Consider the following 23,806-nt stretch of genomic DNA (forward strand, 5'->3'; position numbering starts at 1 on the left):
TTTGTTTTTATAGCATTGGAAATTAGAATGAATTGGAAATAGCAGCAGCAGCAGTGTCATCAGGAGCAGCAAATATCAATTTTTTAGTAAGTATGTGAAAAAAGTGTGTGTTGTTTGAAATTGGACTGCGCAGTCCAATATAATACGCAGAAATAAATATGTAGGTACATATCGCTCATTTGCTGCAAGACCGGCATAAGTCAAAAAAATCGATTCGCCAGAAAACGCGTTTTAAGTTTTCAACTTACTACAACCTTACACGGTGACTCCAACCTTACACCTCTTCTCAAGCGGAGCATATAAGAGGTATTCATATGAATTTTTGACTCAACATGAAGTATGATATAACGAACAATTCTGCAGCATTAACTCCAAAATCACGTTTTTTGAATTATGCCGGTCTTGCAGCAAATGAGCGATATGTATGTATCTTATGCGTTTACTGCGGCCTACACAATCCAATGTAATACATATGTATGTGAAAACAAATGTTTGTTTAATATTTTAAATGATCAAATAATACTTATATTTTCTTATTATTATTTTTATTTAATTATTCTTTCTTTTCAGATTATATCACTATTTTTATTAATCTTTGCTTTCAGAGTAAATTCTATTTGTATTTAATATACAGTGGCGGACAAAAGTCTACATGCACCCCCTGTTTTCTTCGATGTGAGAGTACAAAAAGTTTTTACAAAAATGTATTTATACAGTTTTATTCTAATATTTATTATAATAGCAGTTAACTAAAAAAGTTCATTATTTAACATAAAACAACAAATTTATGGAAGAAAAACTCAAAAATTGCTTTGACAAAAGTCTACATACAGTTCAAATCTCATACTTTGTACATTGTTATATTAACAGTAAGGTAACGTTAGCCTTTTCTTTTATTTCAATATGTTTATTGTTTGATATTTATTGAATTTAGTTGTGGTTTAAACACTTAAATAGCTATAATGGCTCCGCGAAATGAAATATCAATTGATGTAAGAAATTTGGTGATAAAAGAAAGAAAAGAAAAAAAATCATATGGTGAAATTTCTAAAATTTTAAACTTGAGTCGAGCAACAGTACAGACAATTCTAAAAAACTTTAAAAATAATGGTTCCAACGAAAATTAACCGCGCAGTAGACCCCCAAAAAAACAATCTCGTAGATACGTCAGCCTGATTCTCAACGAAGTAGACCAAAATCCAAAAGTAAATGCTCCAAATATAGCCGAACGAGTACGTCACAAATGAGTATCCAACCAAGAACAATAAAAAAAAAACTCTAAACGATAACGGATTCCACAGTAGAACACCACGGAAGAAACCTTTTATTTCTGAAAAAATCGGAAAATTCGTTTAAAGTTCGCCAAAAAACACAAAGAAAAGGAAATGGATTTTTGGAAAAAAGTTTCATTTACAGATGATTCTAAATTCCCTCTTTTTGGTAGTGATGAAAGTGCTAAAATTTGATGGAAAACTAACGCCACGCTTGAACCGAAGAACGTAGTATCAATTGTGAAGCTCGGTGGCGGCAGCGTAATGGTTTGGGGAGTTGTTGCGGCCTCTGGAGTTAGAAATTCGGACTTTATTGAAGGTGAAATGGACGGTTATAAGTATAAGTCTCTGTTGCAACATAATTTGAAGCCTTTGGTGGATAATTTAGGGCTCGGTTCCGGTTGGATATTTCAACAAGATAACGATCCGATGCATGCGGCGCAAATTGTCAAGGATTGGTTGCATTATTATACTCCAAATGAATTAAATACACCACCTCAAAGTCCAAATATGAATATTATTGAACATGTATGGGAGATTTTGGAGCGTAGAATTAGAAAACACCAAATTTCTAGCTCTGCTCTACTCTAAGAGCGCATATTGGGACCTTGGAACAGCATTACATTTGCAGCGTTGACAAATTTAGCAGAATCAATGCCACGGCGTCTTCAAGCAGTTATAGATACCAATGGGGACCCAACTAAATACTAAAACGTCTTAATAACTAGCATTTTTTACAGTTTTTCGCACTGAACTAAGATATTTTTGTACTGTATGTAGACTTTTGTCAACACAATATTTGAGTTTTTATTCCATAAATTTGTAGTTTTATATTAATTAATGGATTTTTTAAGTTTGTTGTTATTAGAAAGAAGATTAGAATAAAACTGTATCAACACATTTTTCTAAAAAGTTTTTGTACTCTCACATCGAAGAAAACAGGGGGTGTATGTAGACTTTTGTCCGCCACTGTATTTTATTGTAGAAAAGTAATTTAGTCTATTTCGCAGCCGGTTTAGAGGAACTGAATACAACACGTCTTATTTTCCAGAACATTTATTTGCGAATGACAAATGGTACAAAAGAAATTCATGAATATAACTGAGAGAGTTGGCTTCAGTTTCAAGTACAGTTATAACAAATATTATATGTAGCTCTCTTTACAGTAGTGGCAAATATATTTCAACACTCCGTCTCTATATATAATTAGGCAATTCACAAGCTTTGTTGTATGTCTTATGTCATATTTTAATATTCTTAAAAAATACGACACTTGTGAGCACCCTTAACTGTTGTATGTCATATTTTGTCATATTTCTACACATAATCAGCTGATAGTGAAAAATTAAGAAGACAGAAATGCCACAAGCAATTCAGAAAAATAAAATTATAGCTTCTTTATGTGAAAATCATGCATTGGCTCTATTAGGAGTTGAATCAAGTGAGTATTCTCATACATTTCTTCATTAAATACAAATATTTATACTTTGCCAGGTGACGAAGAAGACGAAGCTATTGAAAGTTTTTTGATCAGCATGAGCTGTTTGCTGAGCAACAGAAGAAACGTTCATTTCGGCTTACCAAAATGTTCCAGTTGGCAGCGAAATGTGCTAAGGAATCTTGACGAAAGCAGATTCAATCAGATGCTTCGTGTTCGCCCGGAGGAATGCGAACGTATCTTAGAATTAATTAAAAATTACGCTGTTTTTAAGACAAGTTCAAGTTCTTCACAACTTCCAATCGAACTGCAACTCAAAATAGTGCTGTATCGGTTGGGATGTTCCGCCGATGGACAATCTGTTCGCAAGGTGGTTTTGGCAACTCTTCTCGTGTACAGCTGTGCTTTGTTTCGGGCTCTGGCGAATTTGTTAAATTTATTTAAAACTTTATTTGAAAATATCTGGATTAAGCGATCTTTTAAGATAAGTATCAGCGTTATATTGTGCTATTGAATCAATTGATATTTACTTTAATTGTGTGTTGGCTAATTTTAATTTATTCCGCCGAGTCATTTTAAATTTGTTGTTGTGCTACATTTTAAGCAGTGCAATTGTTAGTGTTAATTTACTTTGCTTACTTAAATATCTTTCTTGTTTTTATTCGTTTCCATCTTTGTCCACAGCTGTTCGCGAGTTTTTTTACTTTTCGCGTATTACAGTGCATCTCAAACTGCTCGCTACATTGGTTGATAACCATCAATTTTTATTGCATTCATTTGTTATAAATATTTTTGTCATTGCTCGTTTTTCATTTGTTATTTAACATTTTTATATTTCTATTTAATATTTTTTTTCTTATTCATTATGACTTGTAACTTTCCGAACTGCTCTGTAAAAGGTGAGTCGGAACGCTTTGTTTTTTGCTGGCTTTGTGATGGGCTTGCCCATCTTAAATGTGCTGGACTGACAGGTACGATATTGAATTCTATTCTTGACAGTAAGGGATTGCGCTGGTCTTGCTTAAAATGCAGACCAACTGAAATTGAATTGTTTAAAGTTTTTAAGCAGGCGCGCAATGGTTTCAAGGAGATTGGTCATGAGCTTGAAACCCTTACTGAAAAATTTAGGCATTATGAAACGCTTTTTCAATCATTTAAATGCCTAAATATTCAGGAAGAGAATCAAAAACCTTCATCAAAACGTAAACGCCCGTCTGATGAAAATACCACTGTATCTTCCTTAAAACGAATGCTCCCACCCACTATTGGCCTTATTAATCTGTCATCCCCTTGTCCTCAAGGAGAGAAGATTCCGTCTGCTCAAGACACAGTGAAAACTGTTACTGAACACAGTAAGCGGAAAACTTCCCAAGATCCGCCTGCAAATACGTCCAAATCAACTAATAAAAACTTAGTGGTAATACCGCGGAAAAAGGCAATATTTATCTCGAGACTTGCTGCGAATACCACAGTCGACGATATAAAAAGTTGCATCTCGTCGAAATTAAAAACGGAAGATACAGACATCCGTAAATTTAACTTCAAATACAACAGAGATATTAAAAAATCAACGTATCCGCTGACAGTTTTCGATCGGTACTTGATAATTCATTCTGGCCATCTGGGGCCTTTGTGCGCGAATTCGAGCACAAACGTGATAAGCCCCCTGTAGTTATCACCAAATTGCCAAGAAATTCCGTGATTACAAAAAATTAATGAACAATAATTCGCTGATTATTTATTATCAAAATGTTAGAGGTCTTAATGCAAAACTTGCTGATTAGTATTTAAACAGCATTCATTGTAACCTTAAAATCATTGCTTCCACGGAATCTTGGCTAAAGCCTCACATTTTTGATAATGAAATATTCATCAGCAAATTCGAAATCTTTAGATATGACCGGCTGGATAGAAAAGGAGGTGGTGTCTTGTTTGCTGTTCATTCTTCAATTCCATCTGAAGTCGATGTTTCGCATGCAGACTTCATAGAATTTAAGTGCATTCGTATTTGCGCTAATAGTGGCCATATCTACTTAACTTTATCTTACATAGCGCCTCACTCGGACATATCTGTATATATGCAGCATGCTTCATTAATAAATAAGGTTTCCTCAATGGCTAATAATACTGATTCCATAATTTTTTTGGGAGATTTCAATTTATCGTGCGTATCATGAAAATCTATTGATGATTACACCATTCCTATTAGTACTCGCTTATGTTTTAACGAGTTCTTAGATGAAATGTCGGAATTGGGTCTTAACCAAATTAATTTAATTTCAAACGAGTTTGGTAAGTTCTTAGATCTAGTTTATGTTGATAACGCTTCAATGTTCTCCGTTGTCCGATGTGATCCTTTGGTTCGGCCAGAGGACCCGCATCATCCTGCTTTGGAAATTAACATCGAAATCATAGCCAACTTTGTTCTTAACAATACACAAGACCTTTGTTTTCGGTTCAACTTTGCGAAAGCTAATTTTAAGAAGATTAATTACGAACTTTCTAAAGTAACTTGGCCAGATTACAGTGGCAATATTGAATTTAGTGCTTCCCACTTTAATGAAACTATTTTAAACTTATTTGAAAAATATGTTCCGACGTGTGTTGTTCCTCAAAAAAGGAGTTCTAATTTATGGTTTTCGAAAGCATTATGTAAATTAAAAAATAGAAAATCTCGTGCTTTTAAAGTTTTTAAAAAACTGGATTAGTTGCTGACTATTCAAAATATTCTAAATTGCGTCGACAATTTACTGAACTTAACAAAATATGTTATAATAATTATATAAATAAAGTAAAAAATAATATTATACGTAATCCAAAATTGTTCTATGGTTTCGTCAACTCCAAACGCAGGATTTCTAACTTTCCGTCCGCTATGAAATATAAGTCTAGTATGTCTAGTGACAATCACACCATTTCTAATACGTTCGCTGAATTCTTTAAGTCCAATTACTCTCCAAAATCTCCAAAAATATTCCGCATCAGCACAAGTTATGTCCGATTTCTGTCATTAATGCGCCTACCATTTCCGAAGCAGACGTCTTATATCAGTTGAACATGTTAGAACAATCATACAATTATGGCCCAGATATGATTCCCTCATGCTTTCTTAAGAAATGTGCCAAATATATATACCAACCCCTAACAAAACTATTTAATACATCTCTTATGCAAGGTTTATTTCCATCCATATGGAAGAAGTCATTTATAATTCCTTTACATACGAGGGATGTCCGATAAATAACCGACCTCAACGTGAAGCTAGCGGCACATCTGAAAAAAAAGTTTCTACTTCAAATTGTGCATATTATAATAGCTACTCGCCAAAATTTCAGAAATTTATCTTGCGCAATTATCTGTTGACAGTCGTTTTTGTGAGTCTATTTCGGAGATTTCACCAAAATGGAAAAAATTGAATATCGAGCTGTAATTAAATTTTTATTTTTGAAATGCAATACGCCTTCACAAATCAAAGATGAGTTGGACTCTGTGTATGGTGACTCTGCACCATCGTTTACCACCGTAAAATTCTGGGCAGCTGAATTTAAACGTGGTCGCAGGAGCTTGGAAGATGATGAACGTCCTGGGCGTCCAAAAACTGTAACCACTAACGATAACATCGCTAAAGTTCATCAATTGGTACTAGACGACCGCCGGATTAAAGTTAGGGAAATAGCTGAGATTATGAAGATGTCAAAAGAAACTGTTTGTCACATATTGAACCAAGATTTGGGCATGAGAAAGCTGTCCGCGCGTTGGGTGCCGCGTTTGCTTACGCTAGACCACAAACGTGCGCGCATGAACATTTCCAGCGCTCTGTTGGCTCAGTTTAGAGGCAATAAAACCCGTTTTTGGCGCCGATTGATAACTGTAGACGAAACTTGGATTCATCATTATACGCCCGAAACAAAAAAACAATCTAAACAGTGGATTGAAAAGGGGAAACCAGCCCCAAAAAAACCTAAAGCTGTGTATTCGGCTGGGAAAGTGATGGCGAGTGTTTTTTGGGACAGCCATGGAATTATTTTTATCGACTATCTTGAAAAAGGAAAAACTATAACAGGAGCATACTACGCATCATTATTGGACAAGCTAAAGGAAGAAATTTCGAAAAATCGGCCACATTTGCAAAAAAAGAAAGTCTTGTTCCACCAAGACAACGCACCATCTCACACCTCAACAGTCGCCATGGCGAAAATCCACGAATTGCGGTTCGAACTGCTGGACCATCCACCTTATTCACCGGATCTAGCACCAAGCGACTTTTTTTTGTTTCCTCAACTTAAAACTGCGCTCGGCGGCCAGAGATTTTCGTCAAATGAGGAGGCAATCTCTTTCGTGAACTCGTATTTTGCAGACAAAGACGCCAAGTACTATTTGGAAGGGTTGCAGAGATAGGAGCATCGCTGGGAGAAGTGTGTGGAGTTACAAGGAGACTATGTAGAAAAACAAAAAAAAAAAAAATTGAAAAAGTCGCGTGCATCATGGTTAGGTCGGTTATTTATCGGACAGCCCTCGTAAGAGTGGATTTAGGTCATCTATTGAAAACTATAGTGGAATAGCAAAGTTGTTTGCAATACCTAAACTTTTTGAAGCAATTATAACAGACGACGTAACCTACCGGATCTCTCCACTAATTTCTTGTTCTCAGCACGGTTTTCGTAAAGGGAAATCTACAATAACTAATTTGCTTGAATTTGTATCACATGTATCAAGGGGCTTTAGGGAGAATAAGAATACTGATGTTAAATAAATTATTCAAATGTAATGTTTAGTTCAAAATTACTTTATTTGCCGTCATCTCGGCTTAGTTGTCAAGTATAAAGTGAAACTTTTAATTATCCCTAACTTAGCTCATGCCACCAACCCGTATCGCGTTGTGGCTCCTCTGCTGACGTTTTACTGACCTTGCGCCTCGTGCATGGTGTTAGTTTACTTTGATGTCTGGCCAATGTTCTCACGCAAAATGTGCTAACTTAGCGACATGTGCAGAGTGATAGGCTCTTATTACGACGGGAATTAGGGTGTGTCGTTTCCTCGCGATAACTTTAGGGTGTGTCGTTTTCTCGCGATAACTCCTCCCCTTCTAAATGGGGAACGTCCTCGGTCCTCAAAGAAGCGGTTTCAATTGCAGTTTCAACGGACCTGGCTATGATAATCTCTCCCTTGGTCCTTCTTATCCTGAGAAGGACGTAAACAGTGAATGCCATGATTAATAAGACACCAAAGGCTGAGAAACCTGTAACGTGGCCATAATGGATTGATCGCTGCAGGTGATTGATCCTTTGAACATTCTCTAGATTCACATGGTGAAGATAAGAAGCGCTTAATATTTCTGTGTGCTGCGTCAAGTTGATTGTAGAAGCCCATGGAGTTTCAGGTTTTAGAGGAAACGTAGAATTTTCGTTATAAAAAGTCGTACCATTAATCTTTACGTTGTTTTTGAAGACCACGAGGTATGTTCCGTTGACCGTAATAGGGACCTCATTATTTTCCTCGATGACAGCCAATTGGTCATTGAACACAACAAGGCCGTCACTTATCGGTGAAATTGGTGTGAGGTTGTTAAATGTTGTACTGCAATTAGCGGTGTTGCGAGTCAGTAGCTGCAGAGCGCATGATGTAGTCGGAGATGGTAAGCAAAACGTTGGTGTTGTGTCGCTGCAGTTCTTTACGGCTACGGTATGGTTATAACACTTGGCTAAGATGGATTGTTCAAGGTGCAGGATTTGGTGGACATGAGCTACTGGTAAAATAGTAATTTTCTTACATCTAAACATAGGAATCGGATATCTTATTAAAAAGTAAATTATGTTATTATACTGTAATATCTTAATTCTAGCTTCTGCCATAACATCGGCCATGGTAAGGTCAGTGAAGTGCTCGTCTCCTGTTATGAAATTTATTTCGTTACTGTCTAAGAGAATGGGACTTAAGACCCCAATTTTGGCGAAAGTGACAGCTGTTATAATGTTATTTAATTCCGTAATAATTGCTCTGTTTCTAGCCAGTGTTTATTTCTCTTTCTTTTGTTAATTTCAGGATTTTATTTACTGTAATGGTAAGGTTATTGATTTCTTTCTGTACTTGAGTGTTTATGGTAAACTGTCTGTCCTGTGAGTTAATTAACTGTTCTTCTGTGTTCATTAATCTATTGAAGTCGTCATGCTCAGGAGTTCCGGTAATGTATTTCAGGACTGTCCCTAGGGCATTCAGGCTTCTCGCCTGTCTGTGGTGAGCGTTTATCTTTTGTATCAGTCGACTTATCTGGTTTATGTCCGCGTCTAGTAACTTCCTCATATGTGACTGAGGAAAGCGGTCTGTGGCATTAATTGTCTCGTCTCTCAGTAATTCGTAAAGTGTCAAGTTGGTAACATGCTTGATGTGTCCTGAATTCTCCCAAATTACAAGGTCCTCACCGACCACCGGAATGTACCTTGCATTGGTATAGTCCAGGGATGGGCACATTTTTAGCCCGAAAAGTTAGCAAAGTGCGCACGGGGGCTAGATGAGGGGAATATCAGTTTACGGAGAGAAGGGCATAACAAGTTGAGAAAAATTGCGAAAAAAATGAATTACATTCCTCCGGAACTTAATGTTCATCGCAGAGTGGTTGCGGCAATACTGACATTGTACACAAATTTAAGGGTGGAAGTTTACTTCATATCGGAATTGTACAGTTGTGTGAACAAAAAGGGGTAAACATAAATTGCAGAGTTTAGAGTTTCGCATTAAAATTTGTTTTTATTTACCTTTGCATGGTGGGAAATTTTAATCACTGTTAGGAAAAAATATATATATGTTATGTTATGTATCTAAAAACAATTTTATTTAATAAGAAAACAGCATATTTTAAAACTTCACAACACCTTATGGTTATTTCTATTTTGTTCACACCACTGTACATGTGATAGATCAGTCAATGGTGGTGATGCCAGTTGTAAAAATTCATTTTAGTTACAATTGGGAAAACTTTTATCAAGTTGTGTGTATTATATATAATATATATATATATATATACTATGGTCACAAGTATCGTTTTTTTATATATGCATATATATAAAACTGCCTTGCATATGTACGTATAAAAGCCCACAACTTGATAAAAGCTTTCCCAATTGTAACTAAAATGAATATATATATATATATAATTTAATGAAAATGCTTATATAAATATATGTATATATATATATATTAATATTTGTGATATTTTCAGTTTGGTTGTTTCAGCAAAATATTCAAAGAATTTAGTTTTTTTTTATAATTGTTCTGTTAAATTTTAAAAATCTAAGTTGCTTCTGGAAATGTATTAAAATAATAATACGCGCTATAGAAAGGGAACACATATTTTCAAAAATATAAGAATCATCAAATAAAAATATATTTGCGCGGTATGACATTATTGATTGAGAGTGGCTAAGCACACAAATAGAATACAAACATTTGTAAACATGCTGTGGGAAAATACGTTGCTCTCATTTGTAAATATGGAGTGGTAAAACGTTGCTCTCACTTCCCTCTTCATGTTTGCCCGCGATGATCCCCTCACCTAGCCCTCAAAATGTGCACTCGTGCCCACACGGGCAAAATGCCACTGAGGGCTAATGTGCCCATCCCTGGTATAGTCGATTAACCTTCCTGTCGTTGCCGATATTGATATGGCCAAAGTTATGAAAATCCTAAAAATATATATGAAACTTTTTGTTAATTGTTTATCATTAGAAACACCTAGGTTCTAGATTAAGTTTAACGAAGGTTGTCCTTATGGACCCTCCTCCCTTTTATTAAAACTGTTGTACCCAAGTCCTTTTCCACCTCTTCCTCAGTATAAAGAGGCGTAAGCTTATTGCCTAGTCTCCTGTTATTTTTAACAAGTACTTTTTCTCCAACAGGGAACTCCCTATCCTCCCTGTTCTTATTATGATTTGTTAGTTCTCTTTCCTGTGCGTTTCTTAAGCGGCATGGTATTTGGTTGTCATCTTTAATTGAACGAAATACGGAAATACTGTGTGAATGGACCTGTTATACTCAATCGTAGCTAAAAGGACAATTTCCTCAACATCATCAAGATTTTTGTCAAGTTTAAGGCATCGTGCTATTTCCATTAGTGTGTTATGGAATCGCTCCACTTGACCATTTGATGTACTATGTAGTGGTGGAGCATTCGCAGTGTCGATATTGAAGTGATTCTTTAATGTAGCTTTGATGCTGTGTGAATTCAGCGACTTCTCATTGTCGCAATAAACTATTCGAGTACCGAAAAACATATTGAGTAACTGAAGGAGCTGTGGTTTCACATCTACTATCGTTCTTGATTTCAACGACTGTACTATCGCAAATTTTGAAAACTTGTCGATGCACGTCAAGAAGAACTTGGACCCGGTAGAAAATATGTCGATGTGAAGAATTTCTCCACAATATGTTGGTATGGGCGTTTGAGCAATAAGCTGCTTCTTTGGGTGCCGATCATACTTCGCCGGCGAGCAAGTTCGACAATTTCCCACAAATTGTTTAACTTTTTTCTCCATTTTTGGAAAGAAATAATCCTCTAAAAATTGTTTTGTGTTCTCCTGCGCTGCTCGATGCGCTCTGTTATGTTCAGCAGCGATAATTTCCTGCTGCTCATTCGGATTTGTAATGTCGTTAATGAATTTCTCCGTATGTCTGAATTTAACTGTTGGAAACATTTCGACCAGTTCGTGTTGAAACTGTGCAAGTGCATGCAGATCGCAGTGTATTGCGTTTACTGCTGTTGTGTTTACGGCCTCCTGTAAAAGTTTTAATAAATCCTTTTTTTCTCGGTAAGAAATGATATGCCTTGTCTCCTTTCCAAAAATTATAAATTTCTTTGAGGTTCTGTATCTACCTCCACAATAATCTGGTTGCGGAAGCAATTTACCGGTTTTTCCGATCTTTCAATTGTATGGGTTGATGATTCCTCGCTATGAATTGTCTCGACGCTCGTGTTATCTAAAGCATTTATATGTTGCCTAGATAGAGCGTCTGCCACCACATTTTCCTTTCCTGGTTTGTAGATTAGCTTTGCGTTGCATTCGTCTATGAAGGCTTTCCATCTTTTAATTTTCGAATTAGGATTCCTATCTGTACAAATGAGCATCTTCCCCCGGCCTCAACACACACACCATATTACCACACCACATCGATTAACACTTACATCACTAACACGCAACATTCACCACACCACACCACATCGATTAACACTTACATCACTAACACGCAACATTCACCACACCACATCACATCGATTCAAGCTTACATCCTACACGAGAGCAGCACACCGACACCTACACACACACGTACATCGCCCACAGTCATACCATCCTATTCAGCGCCAACGGGGATAAAGAAGGATCGATGATCAGATTCAAGTTCAGTTCGTTTGCGACATAATCAGCGATCGGTCGACTCTATCCGCGCCCTCCCGTTTGTGAAACCAACCACATAGTTACTTTTCATTTTTGACATAATTCGCTTAAATAAAGCATAAACCCCCTTTCAATTATTGAGTGCGCTTTTTTTGAATCTTTTAGTGAAGTGGAAAACCATTAAAAAAGGTGAGTGCATTGCTGCTACATGGTCCTTCGAGCCATACAGAAAGGCACAGTGGTAAAAAGTTAAAAAATTAAGTGCAGTGACACAAAATACGGAAAGTTAATTGCAGTGACACAAAATACGAAATTAAACTTGGTGACAAAAAAAAAAAAAAAATTCAAGAAAATATATACATATATACACATATGTACAAAGCATTCAGATAAAGATCGTGGTACAACAACAAAAAAAAAAAAGTGAAAGTGCAGTCACCTAACCAAAATAAGCAAAGTGCAGTGAAGAATATTCAAGTGCAAAAACATAAGGAAAAAACGAAACAGTGACAACTAATACAAACCCCCCCACGTCAAAAACAACACAATAATTCAACATTTTCTAATGCTACGAACAAAATAAAAACGGGCGCGAAACTTAAAAAATCATTTTAAATTAATATATGTACATATAATAAAATTAAAATTAAAAGAAACAACAACACAGCGGAACAGGAGCGACCAGCGACTCAGCAACAGAACAAACAACGGAAAGCTAAAACCCACCCGATTCTGCCGAACTGGCATACATCCCCCCAAAACCCTTGATGAAAATACAAGCGAGTGTATCCATTCCTCATTGATTTTTATCATTTTATATAATCTATATATATAAAAGAAAGTTGTTGTTAGTTACATCATTTATAACTCAAGAACGGCTTAACCGATTTGGCTGAAAATTGGTGGAGAGGTAGCTTAGAACCAGGCTAATGACATAGGATACCTTTTAGCTCTTTATGTCAAAGTTTAATACAACTCATAAATACAAAAATTATATTTCAAATAAGCATTTGTTCGAAATTCATGTTTGTAGGCATATTTGAATATTTCATTTCTTCAAAAAAAAACAAAGCAAAAACAATAAAAAAAAACCTCACGATCCGCGCGCATATACGCATCTACCGGCATTTTCTTATCCCGCATTTGTTATTTTTAAAACCACTGGTAAGTGTCGCGAGTTTTTATATAAAACCCCTCTGAGTCCTGTCTATGGTCCTTCGAAGCCGTACCGGACGGCACTAGTGATAACTTTTGAAAATCGGAAAAAAAAAAAAAAAAAAAAATTTTAACTTAATCACGGTGACGCGACGACGCGGTCAATAAAATCAGTTACAAAATTGTTGTGCAGTGAAAGAATATACATACTTGTACACTGGTACATACATATATGGAAACAAGCGCATTCTATGTGCACAAAATTATAATTTAAAAAAAAAAAAAAAAACGGTGAAAAAAAAAAAAAGTGTAAAAACCGTTAGTGACAAAACTGTAAGAACAAAAAAAAAAAAAATAACCGTGAAATATTAATACATATTAAACAAAAAAAAAAAAAAAATTGCTGGTGATGGTGAAAAGTGAAAAAAACGGTGGTGCAAAAATCTAAAAAAAAAAAAAAAAAAGCCGTTGGTGCCAAAACGGGAAGAAAAGGAAAAAACCGTTAGCAAAAACGACAAAAATTTTTTACATGCATGCATAAAAATGCATAACATATAAAACTAGGAACAAACGTGCAAAGTGCAAAAAGAAGAAAAAAGTGAACAAACGTGCAAAGTGCAAAAAACAACAAAAAAAAAACAAAAAGGAGGAAAGTGCGGTGGAAAAAGAAACAAAAAAAAAAATTTTTTATGATATACTCATACATATATGCATATATAAACCACTGAGAGATAGTGGAGTGGCGCTAAAGTGACCGAAAGCATAGCAAAAAAAAAAAAAAAAACCTCAAGTGTGCATAAGTGAGGTGAAAAAATTGCGCTGTGAAAAAGCAAAAAGTAAAGAGAAAATAGAAAATATAACAAAGTCAATAAAGGCATAGTTAGTCAGGTGCAGTGAAAAACAACTTACAAACGGAAAAAGAAACGGCGAAAAAGATAGTCACCAAGGAATCACCACAGCAAGCAGCAGCGCAAGGATTGGAGAAAACAGCACAGGCACAAGCAAAGGCAAAAGCGAAGGCACAGACACAGGCACATAAACACAGACACATACACTCATATTATCCCCAAAAGCCCCTGGCGGAATTCAAAGTGAGTTGTATCGTTCCTTTCAATTTATATATCTCTTGCATATACATATGTATGGTAGAATCTAAACTTAAATTTACGGTTCAGACCAAATTTCAGGTCGAAAAATAATTGAAAACCGTTACCAAGCTGTTTTCGGAGTTCGGTTTATTTTTCGGTAAAAACCAAAAACCGCTAACAAAACAGTTTGGTACTGTATATAACAGATTAAATGATTACCGTTGTGTTATAACACAAAATTACCCCGAGAAAAAACATATTCAAATTCAAGTATTTACCTTTGAAATTTCCAGCAAGACCCCTTATACTTAACCAAGTATAAGCAGAATTGCTAAAAGTAAGCTACGCTAATCAAAAAGAAAAAAAAGATAACAACAAACAAAAGCGTAGTGAGAATTTAAGTTTATACCATACATACATATATTATTTCATATTTATATATATATTTCACGTATATTTGTAAAAACAATAAAGAGCATAACTGGCTCAGTTACTGCTAAAATTATATGCATATCTCAAAATATATACATTTACATACTTACATATATTCTAAAGTCAGAATATCATTATATTCTCTTTTCGCGGCCTCTTCTCACTGCGTACATATATACATACGTATGTATATGCGTCGCAGTTATACAATTACATACTTATATACTTACTAACTAGTGAATTTGCGAAAACCACCGTCGGTTAATTCTCTTTTCGTGGTTTCTTCGTACCGCGAACAAACATACATATGTACATATATGCGTATACATAAACTTATATATACACGGGCGCATACATATACATACGAAATCCTCTAAAAATATACCCAATCGACATTGGGTACAAATTATAACAATAAATACATATACATATAGATAAAAAAAAAAAAAAGATTTTTTGTAAAATCTAAAATTTGTACAAAAGTGTATTGTAACGTATGTATATACGCTAATTGCTTCGAAGTCCACATTGGCATATGCTCCGCGATACCCCTTGGATTTTGGCTAACAAAACCAAGCAGGATTGCGTATGACATATATTCAAAGTCCACATTGGCATATTCTCGCAATACCCCTTGATTTTTGATCAACAAAAACAAGCAGGATTGTGTAAAAAACAAAGCGTAATACATCTGTGCATGCATGCATATGTACAAAGTGCAGTGATCTCTAATACGAGCGCTCATTAGCACATAGTAAAATATCCACCTATAGGTATACCCTGTAGGACATTTGGGAATAAAGAATAAAAAAAAAAAAAAAAATTAACATGATTAACTTTGTAGCCAGTATGTCTTTATTTCCTTTTCTATTAAATGGTTATCCCGCACAAATAAAATAAAATTCTCCGTTTCGCTGAATTCTAGAACTTATAAGTTTATTTAACACGAAATATTTTACGCTTTACAAATATTGTTTACTTAGAATTAGTGGTTTTAATTATTTAAGTTATCGACTTCAACGATAGAATAAGATAGCGCGCCAGATCGCTGTTGCCGAAGTGCTAACTATAGCGGGCGGGACGGGTGTTTTCCACGGAAAACTCAGTTGAGTGCGAACGTAAGCACGGATGCGTGTCACGATGTATAAAGTGTCGAAAAGATGATGTGCGCAGTGTGTAAACGAATGTGTATCAGCGATGAGTAGCGAAAGGAATGTTTCCGCGGCGCAGTGGGGAATCGAATTGAGCCTGCCTTCCCGTTGCCCATTCCTTTTGTTGACAGGGTTGGTGTACAAATGTTTTTAGTTGTGTTGTACTCATCATCTGTGGTGATTAGGATTAGGATGCGCCAGTTTTTCCGGATAGAGGGGGTGGAAGCTTAAGTCATTTAAACATCCTGGGCCCCCTAGGCAAATAGTTTGCCTAGTAATGCGTATGTATATGCTATTACATGTATTTCGGCGTACTGCTAGTAGAGTTGCCGAGGGCGCAGAATACATGCTGTAAATCCTGAAAATGCCTTTGGTTTTAAACATTGTATTTGGTATTTATTTACCTTTAGGTGCGTATAGCTAGGAACTATAATTTGCGGGTTTATCCGACTTATTATTATAGTAAAAAAGTGTATGCGTTTTTGCATTTATTTATTTTATTTGCGGTTTTTTACAATTTATTATTTCATCGGTTTGGTATACCGGTTTTTTATTATATGCCTTTTCTGTATTAGCGGCTTATTAAGGATCGTAACTCCACGCCTGGCACAGGTATGGCCAGAATGGGTACTCCTTAGCCCTAGAGTTAGAACTACGAAATTAGAGGGATCTTGCGAGAGAAAGGCCGTGAATGGAGAACGGCTTCGATTCGTGGTAGAGAATTCTTCATAATTAATTAATGCCTTGTATAGCTGATTCTCATTAATCACCAATGTGAGGAGCGCTTATGTAGATGCGATTATGATTAGACATTTTGTATCATTTTGTTATGACTAATATTTATGTGCGTATGCACTAATTTTGCAAGTAGGAGCCCGCCACCGCTCTAGGATTTGTTCATTGTTGTTTCTTTTTTTTTTTTTGCATTATTGGCGAAAGCCACCCTGCGGGGCCGAAAGTTGTATGAGCTTTTAATATAGGGACCGTCAGAGGTACCTCTGACTTTATTTTTTATACTAATTTGTGGGGTATTGGAAAATTGTGGCTCTAGTGGTAGTCGTACGACGTACCGGCCACTGTTTGATTGAGTAGTTATGGGGGGAAGTTTGCTTAACTTTTGACATTTCCTTAATTGTGAATTAAGGTAGTTGTTTTTATTATACTCAACTTGAGTTGGTATGGTGGTGACCAGTTCGGTAACTAGTCCATTTTGTATTTCGCTGTGTAGCGTTTGAACTTTTTGAGCCTTTGAGCAACATGGTGTCTCTTGGCGGTTTTTAGAATTTTGTTTTTCGGGATTTGCTTTTGCAATTAAACCCGTGGTTTTTTTTGTATATGCGCTCCTTTGAGGTGAGGGATATGTGCTGTAATGCAGCATTGTATGATGTCTTTTATGACAATGTAGGCAGTTAAATTTGCTTTTGCAATTTTTAAGATTATGTGTATGGGACAAGCAGTTTGTACAGAGTCTTTTTGACCTGACAAAGTTGTTCCTTTCGTTTATATTAAGTTTTTTAAACTTTTCGCAAGATTTTAGCTTGTGCCCTCTTGTGCATAGTTCGCATGACGTATGTATTCTTTGTTCGGATGTGAACGATTGTATTTTGTTAAAAATTATGTTTGTTTTGTTTTTGCTTCTAGCTTGGGGTCTATTTAAGCTTCTATTATGGTCGTGTTTAATTTTCTTAGTTTTGAGTATTTTTTCTTCTAACCTTTCCGCAATTTCATATTGGGTGGTGAGAAAATCTTTCATCTGTTGCCACGTTGGGCACTTTTTCCGTGATGAGAGCGATTGCTCCCATAGAAGTAACGACTTTTCTGGTAATGCGGCGGTGCAAATGTTTACCAGAATTGGGTCCCAGCTGTCTGTGGGAATATTTAGTGTCGATAGAATCGACAAACAATTTGAAACAGTGGATTGTAGTGTTACAAATTCTTCACTTGTTTCTTTCTTGATTTTAGGCAAGTTTAATAATGTCGTTACTTGCTTATCGACCAGTATTCTTTGGTTTTCATATCTAGCTTTTAGAGCTTCCCAAGCCAAATTGAAATTGTCGTCATTTAATGCGAACTGTTTAACTATTTCGCCTGCTTGACCTTTAGTTTTGTATCTGAGGTGATACAATTTTTGCGCTTGTGACAATTGAGGATGGTTTATGTACACGGCCGTGAACATGTCCCTGAAGGACGGCCATTCTTCATAACCTCCGTAAAAGGTTTCTGTGTCACAAGCGGGCAACTCGAGTTGGATGCCTGAACTTGCCTCTTGATATTGTTGCATTTGTGGCAGCTCTACTCTCGGATGTGGAGTAGGTGCAATTGCTTTTATTAGCTTTAATTGATCGGAGATCATAGCTTTTGTTTCTTCATATTGGTCTAAGCAGTTTTCATATATTGCGTAAGCCGATTGTTTCAAATTTTGTGGTACGTTTGAATCGTCAGATTCTACTATGGCGTCATGAGCCGCTTGGAGACGAGACCAGAAATTTTTAAGATTTTGGCTTTTTATTTCTAATAACGATTCAGAGTTTTCTTGAATCGGTGAAGAGGCAAATCTAGTGCAGTATCTTGTTAAACTGTCACTTTCTGAAATAAATTTACCAACCTGTTTTGGGCGTGTAGCTCCTGCAGGTGTATTTTGATTATTGTTGTTGTTAACCATTTTTGTTATATTTTATTTGAATATTAAACTATGGTTAAAAGTTTTTCTCAGTGGAAACTGATTTATGGTATCTAATTGAAGCGATAAGTATAATAAATTGAATGCTCTTTTTTATTTCTGTAAAACGTATTTTTAATTAATATCGTTTTGTATTTAGTTGCAATGGTATTACAATATTAATTTTATTCATATGTTATTTTGAATTGTGAATGTTAATAGTCACAGCGTTTTTTATATATTAAAATGTTTGATGTCCAAATATTTTATTTTTAGGTACACCCTAATAATTGGCTTGTATGTACTTGTTTTTGTGCAATTGAGAGCTCGTCGAAGAGATCAATATGCTTTGTACTTATGCTTTTTCTTATATTCTTAAGCAATTGAGAGCTCGTTAGAGAGATCAATTCGCTTTTTTGCATGCAATCCTGCTTGTTTTTGTTTGGCAAAGAACAAGGGGTATTGCCGGATAGTTGCCAATATGGACTTTGAATACTTTGTTTGTACTAATATGTGTTAATATGCAGTATGTTGAGATTTTATTTAGCGTCACATACAGATTCGTTGCCGTATGAAGGAGAGCGCGAAATAGAATTATTATTTTATTTTGTGCTGTGGGGTTGTTTGTATGTATGTATATTTGTTTTAATGTTCGCGCCCGTTTGTTTCGTTTTGTGTTTTTTTTTGTTCGCGCCCGAATAGTTGTTGTTGTATTTATGTACAATTTACTTTTAGGTTGGTGGTTTCGCGCCCGTTTTATGCGTTGTTTTGCTTTGCGCGCCCGATATTCTCTCTGTTGTCTTTTGTCTTTTTTTTGTTAGAACTGTTAATATTTTTATTTTCCTTATGATTTGCTTTTGTATTATAGTTTTTTTTGTTTTTTTTTTATTGTTCTGTTTGAGCCACTGCACTTTGTTTGTTTTTTTTTTTTTTTGGTTTTTTGTTTTTCTCCTCGGCACTTTATGTATGTATATATTTTTGGAGAGTCACCACTTTTTTTGCTTTTTTTGTTTTGTTCCACTGCACTTTTTTTGTAATTTTTGTATTACATATAAATATATTTTAATTTGTTTTGTATACTGTTTTAATGCACTTTTTTAAGTTTGTTTTTTGTTTTCTCATCACCACACTTTTTGTTACATATGTATGTGCGCAAATATATATGTATGTATCAATAGGTATAAATTTATATACATATGTTAATATATACATATGTATGTACATATGTATGTGTTTTATTTTTGGTGTCACTGCACTTTTAGTTTTTTAATCTTAGCGCTTTTTTTGTTTGTTTGTCTGTTTGTTGTATACTTTGTTTTGGTTTTCCATTTTAGTTCTCTTTAGTCACTGCACTATTTTGTTTTTGTCCTGCACACTTTTATGGAATTTTGTTTGTATATGTATATTTATTTTTCCACTGTACAGCACCTTTATAATCAACACACAATAGCTTAGTCGTTTTTAATTTTTTATTTTTAAATCCATAGTGCCTGTCACTATGGCTCGAAGGACCATGATTAACTTTGTAGCCAGTATGTCTTTATTTCCTTTTCTATTAAATGGTTATCCCGCACAAATAAAATAAAATTCTCCGTTTCGCTGAATTCTAGAACTTATAAGTTTATTTAACACGAAATATTTTACGCTTTACAAATATTGTTTACTTAGAATTAGTGGTTTTAATTATTTAAGTTATCGACTTCAACGATAGAATAAGATAGCGCGCCAGATCGCTGTTGCCGAAGTGCTAACTATAGCGGGCGGGACGGGTGTTTTCCACGGAAAACTCAGTTGAGTGCGAACGTAAGCACGGATGCGTGTCACGATGTATAAAGTGTCGAAAAGATGATGTGCGCAGTGTGTAAACGAATGTGTATCAGCGATGAGTAGCGAAAGGAATGTTTCCGCGGCGCAGTGGGGAATCGAATTGAGCCTGCCTTCCCGTTGCCCATTCCTTTTGTTGACAGGGTTGGTGTACAAATGTTTTTAGTTGTGTTGTACTCATCATCTGTGGTGATTAGGATTAGGATGCGCCAGTTTTTCCGGATAGAGGGGGTGGAAGCTTAAGTCATTTAAACAATATATATAAAAGAAAGTTGTTGTTAGTTACATCATTTATAACTCAGAACGACTTAACCGATTTGGCTGAAAATTGGTGGAGAGGTAGCTTAGCTTCTAAAAAATAATGCAATTGCTAAGTATTTGGAACAGAAGAAATGAACTGCAACCAAATACGCAGTGAAGTAGATTATAACTGGCTCAGTAATCAGTCGTTGATTCCCAAAAGACTGATGTTATAACTTTTCCAGCCGACTTTTTGTTTTTCCACGCCTGAGAACCGGTTCATCATGTGCAGTCCACTAGAATGACTGTCGATTGAACTCCAGTGGGAAATGATGGAGCTATGTTTCTATTACCCACTTTATTCCGATTAGAGAGCACTTAAACACTTCTCAGAATCAGTTATTCGTTGTTTTTATTGGATTATGAACTTGCGAGCCGCCTACTTTGTTTATTTCGCCTGTTTCCAGCTTAGCAAATGTCTTTTCAGCGGTGGATTTCCCTGAGCCCAAATTCAACAGTATTTTTCCCAAAAAAACAATGCTTTATTGACACACGAAATGTTTTATGATCCATTTTTTGTAAACTAACACAAGTTGCTTCACAAAAATGCTATATCTCATTAACTAATAGTTATAATCCAACTAATAGAAATCATATACATATACATATGTAGATGGTAGGAGTAGTATTATCTATGTATCAGCCACAGTGAAGCGTGGACGGGTCCTCTAGTATATGTATATATGTATGTATCGTTGCGCCAACGGCCAACAGCATAAAACCGATAGCTACTAAATCCGTTTAATAAAAACGGTTAGTGAAAGCTCGGCGGTAAATTGAGTTACCGATATAATCGCATATCAAAACGGAAAATAATATATATATATACACGTGTATCCGCAATATACATATACATACATATAATTAAATAAATTATTATTCTTTGCCCTTAATACTTCCTTCGTGTATACAATACACACAATCCACAAAACAATAAAACATATAAAATATATTTTTTCAAGTATTTACTTGCTAATTATTCTGGCAATACCGCTACGGCTTAGTAACTGTGAGAGGGATACTTGCAAATGCAATACCGCTTCAGATTATTCAGCCGTGAGAGGGATAATTGCAAATTATATTGACAATACCGCTTCAGAGTATTAAGCTGTGAGAGGGATTGCATCAAAAGTAAGCAAGGGCAGAGAAAAGAATAAAACATAAAAATAACGAATACAAACATACATATATACATATCCGCAAACGACATATACATACTTAACCAAATTGTGATACGTATATACATATACTTATATACAAATATATACATTAGCGCTTTCGGCGCAGCGTTCTAACCACGAACTATTATATACATATATTGCCGTAAATATTCAAATTTTTGTATACCTACAACCTGTAGGATACAAGAAAATAAGTCAAAGGAGTTAAATAAACGGTGCGAAAAATCAGCATAATACATACCCTTGTACATACATACATACAAATATTGAAAGTCCAATTTTGGCGATTTCCGAGCATTTTCTTGTTACTTGTCAAACAAGAACAAGCATAATTGCACATTTTTCATTTAACGCATATTATATGCACATAAAATCCACATGTATGTACAAAGGGTATTGACCTAGTGTTCAGAGAGCGCTGATACAAGGGCATACTGATAAAACCGTAAAAAATATTTTTCCGATTTAAAAAAAAAAAAAAAAAAAAAAGCAAGTAAATACGCGAGCACTAAAAGCTATAACGCATTCTTAAATTAAAAGAGCTTAAAAGAGCTTTCGGTTACATATATATTCTAACAATTCAATTTTCGGAAATATTATAATAACTCTTATTTATTGAAAAGAGTTATCGATACCACATTTTTCTATTATAATAAAATATACACATATATTTTATTTATTCAAATTTTCTGAATGAGCACAGATTCAAAAGAATCTAAAGCAGAATTCTTAAGAATTCCAAAAATGTTTACTGATGATAAAAGTCCATGTACACCTGCAGAAGCTACACGCTCAAAGCAAGGTGCTACAAAGCAAAAACGGGGGAAAGACATTTCTTATATTAAGTTCATTTCTGAGAGTGACAGCTTAATTAAATACTGCACTCGATTTGCATCTTCACCGATTCAGGACAACTCTGAATCGGTACTAGAAATAAAAAATAAATCTATTGACAATTTTTGGACACGCCTCCAAGCTGCATACGACGCAATAGTAGAAACTGATGATTCAGATCTACCTGAAAATTTCAAATCTTCGGCTTACGCCAAATACGAAAATTGCTTAGACCGCAAATGAAGTTACAAAAGCAATGATATCAGATCAATTAAAACTTATTAAGTCAATTTCACCTACTCTCCACAGTAGAGTAGAGTTACCACAATTACAAGCCCAAGAGGCAAGTTCAGGCATTCATCTCAAAGTGCCAGCGTGTGATACGGAAATATTTCATGGAGGTTATGAACAATGGCCGTCCTTCCGGGACATGTTTACAGCCGTGTACATAAACCATCCGAAATTATCACAAGCGCAAATACTGTATCACCTCCGATACAAAACTAAAGGTCAAGCAGGCGTAATAGTCAAGCAGTTCGCATTGAATGACGATAATTTTAATTTAGCTTGGGAAGCTTTAAGAAAAAGATACGAAAATGAGAGAATATTAGTTGACAAGCAAGTAACGATACTTATGAACTTGCCTAAAATTCAAAGAGAAACCAGTGAAGAATTCATGAAACTAGAATCCACTGTTTCAAATTGTTTGTCGGTTCTATCGACACAAAATATTCCCACTCACAATTGGGATCCTATTCTGGTAAACATATGTACCGCCGCATTACCAGAAAAATCATTACTTTTGTGGGAGCAATCGCTCTCATCAAGAAGAAAATGCCCAACGTGGCAGCAGATGAAAGATTTCTTAACTACCCAATACGAAATTGCGGAAAGGGTAGACAAAAAAGTAGTCAGAACTAAAAACGTTCAACAAGACTTAAATCGAAGCTTCAATAGACCCCAAGCCGGAAGCAACAACAATTTAAACAGAAGCTTTTTCAAAACACAATCGTTCACATCTGAACAAAATAAATTCACGTCATGCGAACTATGTTCTGGAGGGCATAAGTTAAAAGCTTGCGAGAAA

General features: G+C 35.4%; 2 long non-coding RNA genes across 4 annotated transcripts in view; both read left to right on the forward strand.

Moving 5' to 3' along the window:
• The window catches only part of LOC125779607 (uncharacterized), a 128,475-nt gene extending 121,842 nt beyond the window's left edge, over nucleotides 1-6,633 (forward strand). The window contains exons 3-5 of one of the 3 annotated variants that reach the window (XR_007423391.1): nucleotides 14-86; nucleotides 571-2,712; nucleotides 2,766-6,633. This is a non-coding gene — a long non-coding RNA (uncharacterized LOC125779607). The other 2 variants (XR_007423390.1, XR_007423392.1) reach the window with 2 other exon arrangements.
• A 26-nt stretch (nucleotides 6,634-6,659) lies between these two features.
• LOC125779618 (uncharacterized) lies at nucleotides 6,660-21,308 on the forward strand. Its single transcript, XR_007423406.1, has 2 exons — nucleotides 6,660-13,005; nucleotides 20,744-21,308. It is a non-coding gene; the product is annotated as an uncharacterized LOC125779618 (long non-coding RNA).
• Nucleotides 21,309-23,806: the final 2,498 nt, after the last annotated feature.

This window comes from Bactrocera dorsalis, chromosome 6 (genome assembly GCF_023373825.1).
Source record: "Bactrocera dorsalis isolate Fly_Bdor chromosome 6, ASM2337382v1, whole genome shotgun sequence".
NCBI lineage: Eukaryota > Metazoa > Arthropoda > Insecta > Diptera > Tephritidae > Bactrocera > Bactrocera dorsalis.